Consider the following 5,648-nt stretch of genomic DNA (forward strand, 5'->3'; position numbering starts at 1 on the left):
TGTGATAGAAAAATGACAAATGACACACAAGGAAGATTCCCTCCAATTTTTTAAAATGACCCTTAAACATATACAGGGATATTCAGTTTCCTTTATGATAAGAGTAATGTAAAGTAAAACTACACAGGAATACCACTCCTTATGTGCCAGAGTGGCAAAAACTAAAAAGTATCTTGTGTTGTTGATTTCAGCTATTCTGATAGGTGTGAGGTGGTATCTCATTGTGGTTTTGATTTATATTCCCTGATGATGAGTGATGTTGAGAATCTTTTCACTTGTCTGTTGGTTATCTGAATGTCTGCTTTGGAAACACATCTGTTCATGTCTTCTGCCCATTTTTGATTGGGTTATTTGTTTTTTGGTGTTGGGTTGTACAAGTTGTTTGTATATTTTGGATGCTAACCCTTCATCAGAGATGTCATTTGCAAATATCTTCTCCCATTCAGTAGGCAATCACTTAATTTTGTAGATTGTTTCCTTCATTGTGCAGAAGCTTTTTATTTTGATGTAGTTCCAGTAGTTTATTTTTGCTTTTGCTTCCTTTGCCTCAGGAGAAGACATACCTAGAAATATGCTGTTATGCCAATGTCAGAGAAATTATTGCCTGTGTTGTCTTCTAGGATTTTTATGGTTTCGGGTCTCCCATTTAGGCCTTTAATCCATTTTGAGTTTCTTTTTGTGTCTGGTATAAGAAAGTAGTTCAGTTTCATCCTTCTGCCTATAGCTGTCCAGTTTTCCTAACACCATTTATTGAAGTGACTATCTCTTTCCTCCTTTGTCTAAGATTAATTGATCATAAAATTGTGGGTTTATTTCTTGGTTTTCTATTTTGCTCCATTGATCTATGTGTCTTTTTTTTTTTTTTTTGTGCCAGTACCATACTGTTTTGATGACTACAGCTTTGTAATAGAATCCGAAGTCTGAAATTAGAAAACCTCCAGTTTTGTTTGTCTTCCTGGAGATTGCTTTGGCTATTCAGGGGTTTTGTGGTTCCATTCAAATTTTAGGATAGTTTGTTCTAGTTCTGTGAATAATGCTACTGGTATTTTGATAGGGAGTGCATTAAACCATTAGTTTTGATGAGTATGTGGAGAAAAAAACAACCTTCATGTACTGTGAGTGGGAATGCAAACTGGTGCAGCCACTGTGGACAACAGTATGGAGGTTCCTCAAAAACTTAAAAATAGAACTACTCTATGATGCAGCAATTGCACAACTGGGTATTTGCCCCCCAAATACAGAAACACTAATTCGAAGAGATACACGCACCCCTATGTTTATGGCAGCATTATTTACAAAAGCCAAATTATAGAAGATAACCAAGTGTCCATCATATCAGTAAACGAATGGATAAAGAAGTGGTAGATATATATATAAAGGAATGTTACTCAGCGATAAAAAGAATGAAATCTTCCCATTTGCAACAACATGGATGGAGCTAGAGAGTGTAATGTTAAACAAAATCAGTCAGTCAGAGAAAGACAAGTACCATATGATTCCACTCATATGTGGACTTTAAGAAAACAAATGAGCAAAGGGGAAAAGAGAGAGAGACAAAGCAAGAAACATACTCTTAACTATGGAGAACAAACTGATGGTTACCAGTGGGGCAGTGGGTGGGGGGGCTGGGTGGACTAGAAGATGGGGACTAAAGCGTGTGCTTACCATGATGTGCATGGAGTCATGTATTGACTTGTTGAATCACTATACTGTATGCCTGAAACTCACATAACACTGAATGTTAACTACACTTGAATGAAAATAAAAAGCTTAATAAAAAAAAAAAAAATGGCTTTGCTGTTGAAGCGTGAGTGAGCAGGCACTCTCATACATTACCAGTCAGAATGCAAACTGGTGCAAGTCTTAGGGCAGGGAACTTGGCAGGACCTAGCAAAACTGTGTATGTATTTGCTCTTTGCCCTAACTCTACCATGAAGGTTCACCTCCACCAGTTTTAAAAAAAAAAAAAAAATGTCGGCACAAGGAGCGTCATCACAGCATTGATTGTAATTGCAAAATGTTGTAGTGGTTGAATAAACTGTAGTCCATCCATATAATGGAGTATCGTACAGCTTTGTAGAGTCATTTTTATTTTAAAGGAAAAGTTGTCTGTGGACTGCTGTGGAGGGATTTCCATAATACAGTGTTAGGTGAAAAAACACAAGGTGTAAAAGGTGTAAAAGAGAATGTGTGGTAGGTTTCATTTTGTTTAATAAAAAAAAGAGGAAATAAGAACACATGCCAGCATCTGCTCATTTGTGCAAAAATAAAACACAGGAAACACTTGCTAGGTACCAATGAGATCGGTTTCCTCTGGGAAACCGACAGACAGCAATGAAGTGCGTGAGACACTTCTCTGAGAATTCCTCTTTGAACATTTCTAACTCTTGGAGCCATGTTAATGCTCCATATACTCAAAAAAAGAATATTAATAAAACCAGTAAGGATTGGGGAAAACCTTAAAAGGGAAAAAAATTAAAAACAAAACAAAACAAATGAATTTTTTAAAAAAGATTTCATTTATTTACTTGAGAGAGAGATAGAGTGACAGAGAGAGAATGAGAAGGGAGAAGGTCAGAGGCAAAAGCAGACTCCCTGCTTACCAGGGACCGCGATGCAGGACACGATCCCGGGACTTAAGGATCATAACCTGAGCCAAAGGCAGTTGCTTAACCAACTGAGCCTCCCAGGTGCCCCAAACTACGTTTTATTTTTAAGTGCCCAACACAACAGCACTGAAGAGTGGAAGAAGAGAACTCATTCAAATAACTCTTTTCTTTCCCTCCTGAGATTTTATTCGTTGTTTGAGGACCACTACATGGATATGATGTACAATTAATTCAAATTTTTATGTATGTGCCCCAAATCTAAAGAGCCACGTAGCTCTTCTTTTCTAAGCAGTTTCTCAGTGACTTTGCAGCTTAGAATTCGGAAGGGACATTCTCTAAGAGGATATGGTGTACAAATACCTTCAAATGTTTCATAAGCCACTATGTTGTAAGTTGCACTAATTTGTAATTTACTATCATTCATGCTATGTGCACAAATTTTCAATCTTCTCTGGCATAAAACAAATTTGTTAGGAAAACAGACTACCACAACCAAATACATCACGAAGTGCATGGAATTCTCACAGGCAAAGCCAAGGTGGCAGTGGTTTTCTTTTCTTTCTAAAGATTTTATTTATTATTTATTTGACAGACAGAGAGAGCACAAGTAGGCAGAGTGGCAGACAGAGGGAGAAGCAGGATCTCCATTGAGCAGGAAGCCTGATATGGGGCTCAATCCCAGGACTCTGAGATCATGACCTGATCGGAAGGTAGGAACCGACTGAGCCACTCAGACCCCCCAGGAGTGGTTTTCTTTAAAAAACAATTCTACTAAAAACCAACATGGAATAGAAGTCCTTTGAAGTGTTGAAGACTTAGTAAATGCACGACCATGACTCCAAATTACCGTTTCGCATGCTTTGCCTTATAGGATATCAAAACAAAACAAAACAAAACAAGAAACCCAAACAGCAAATGATTTCCCCTCTGGAATGAAAGCATTTACACTTAACAAATGAGGTAAAGTGCATTCTCTTCTTAAAAATATTTCTGGAGCAACTAGACAGCATGCATTCATGAAGTTGCCGATCACGATTCTCCTGTGACTCATGTAGGGCTTCAGGGACCACTAAGACACGGTACACGTCTTAATCAGACACAGCTGATTCTCTCCTGCATCATTAGAGGCTGGATTCTATGTCTTTTCAGTTCTCCGTTTTCTGCCTGTCAATGTTTCTTTCGTGGTTAGCCACGTTGGGCTGTTTGCCCTTTGCTCCCCTTTTCCCTTTCGTTTGCACTTGTTTTGCCCAAGGATTTAGCCTTTCCTGCTCTTTTTGGGCTTCCTTTCTACCTTTGCAGGAGCAGGGTTCACAGACAACCTCACAGATCCCTTGGGCTCTCCCTTCACTGCCCCTTTGACTGCACTGACCTTTGTCGGGGGCATCTTGGCAATGGGGAGCATGAGAGCCAGGTGCCTGCAGGCTGCTTGGTGCAGAGAAGCTTCACGAAGTTGGACTGCAGGGCCGCTGCCCTCCTCCTGTCCTCCAAGGACTTTCCAACACCGTATTTGGGCAGTATGACCTCGGGCTCAAGGCAAGAAGAACTCTAAAAACTATTGAACTTCAGTTTGTAAACTGCTTTTTCTCAGAGGCAGGGGTTAGGTGTACTGAATTACTTTCTGTGTATTCTAGGATTCACCAGATATTCCGAGATATTGTGGATCAAGCCAGCCAGGTTCCTCATTGCCAGAAAAAGGAGTCGCAGATTTGAAAAATGGGAAAAATAGAATGAACACTGTAGCACTCAATTGGATTTGAAGGTTATCAGTGCAAACTAATGGATGTGTATAGAAACAGACATAGGTGAATAGATAGGAATACAAGTGACTATGTGTGTCTGCTTTCTGGCTTTATTGGCAGAGGGGGCTTAGAAGCAATGATAACCTACGGAACAATGGGCAGCCTGGTGTTAGATCTCGGTTTCTAAACACTCCAAGGAACCGGAGCTCCTTGAAGAAATGGCTGCTTTTAAGCCTGGGGCAGGAAAAGCACATAGTGAGTCTGTAATATCTTGGTGGGTCAGAAAGTAACTATTCAGAACACGAGGGGAAGAACAACACAAAAAGAAACAGAGGCCACTCATAAGGGGCTTCCTCTGACCAAATGAAGGATAGTTTGAGCATCTAAATAAATGACAGCAATATATGTTATCCCATTAAATAAAATAAGATCCCATGAGTCCATATTGATATAATAGGGAAAGAAAAAAGAAATGAAAAGAGAAGGGGAAAGTCCTTCTTGGAGTAGAAAGCCAACTAATAAAGGTACAAGCAATGATGGAGGTAGAAAAAATTATCAGCTGGCAATCGTAAGAGTAATAATATTTTCAGGCAAGAATCAAATAAATCTAGCATGTAAAATTTTGAGGATATTTACATAATTGCAAAGTACTTCCCCCACGTGACGTTGATTAATGACAATGAGGAAAAAGAGGTTTTGGTGAGAAAACCATGGTGGATATCACCTTAACCAATGACCAAAGTTAACATCACCAGTAATGAGCCTGATCAGCCTCGCGTGTCTCCTGATCTGATGCACAGACAAGAATACGGCGTCACCTCAAGGTATCCCTACCCCAAAATGCATGACCAAAATAGAAGCCGGAGTCAACATCAAACAAACACATTCCTATTCACTTATCTATCTATATCCATATAAAAATCCATTAGGGGCACTGATACATCCAAATCTAAAAAGTGCTATTGAAATAAAAATTTTAAATAAATGCCAGTGTCTTGGCATGCCTGGGTGACTCAGTCAGTTAAGCATCTGCCATCGGCTCAGGTCATGATCCTGGAGTCCCGGGATTGAGTCCCATGTCAGGCTCCCTGCGGGGAGTCTGCTTCTTCCTCAACTCTGGCTACTGTTTTCTCTCTTGCTCTCTCTCAAATAAATAAATAAGACCTTTTAAAGAAATTTTTTTAATGTAATTTTTTTTAAAGATTTTATTTATTTATTTGACGGAGAGAGATCACAAGTAGGCAGAGAGGCAGGCAGAGAGAGAGAGGGAGAGGAGGAAGCAGGCTCCCTGCTGAGCAGA

This window comes from Mustela lutreola, chromosome X (genome assembly GCF_030435805.1).
Source record: "Mustela lutreola isolate mMusLut2 chromosome X, mMusLut2.pri, whole genome shotgun sequence".
Lineage (NCBI taxonomy): Eukaryota > Metazoa > Chordata > Mammalia > Carnivora > Mustelidae > Mustela > Mustela lutreola.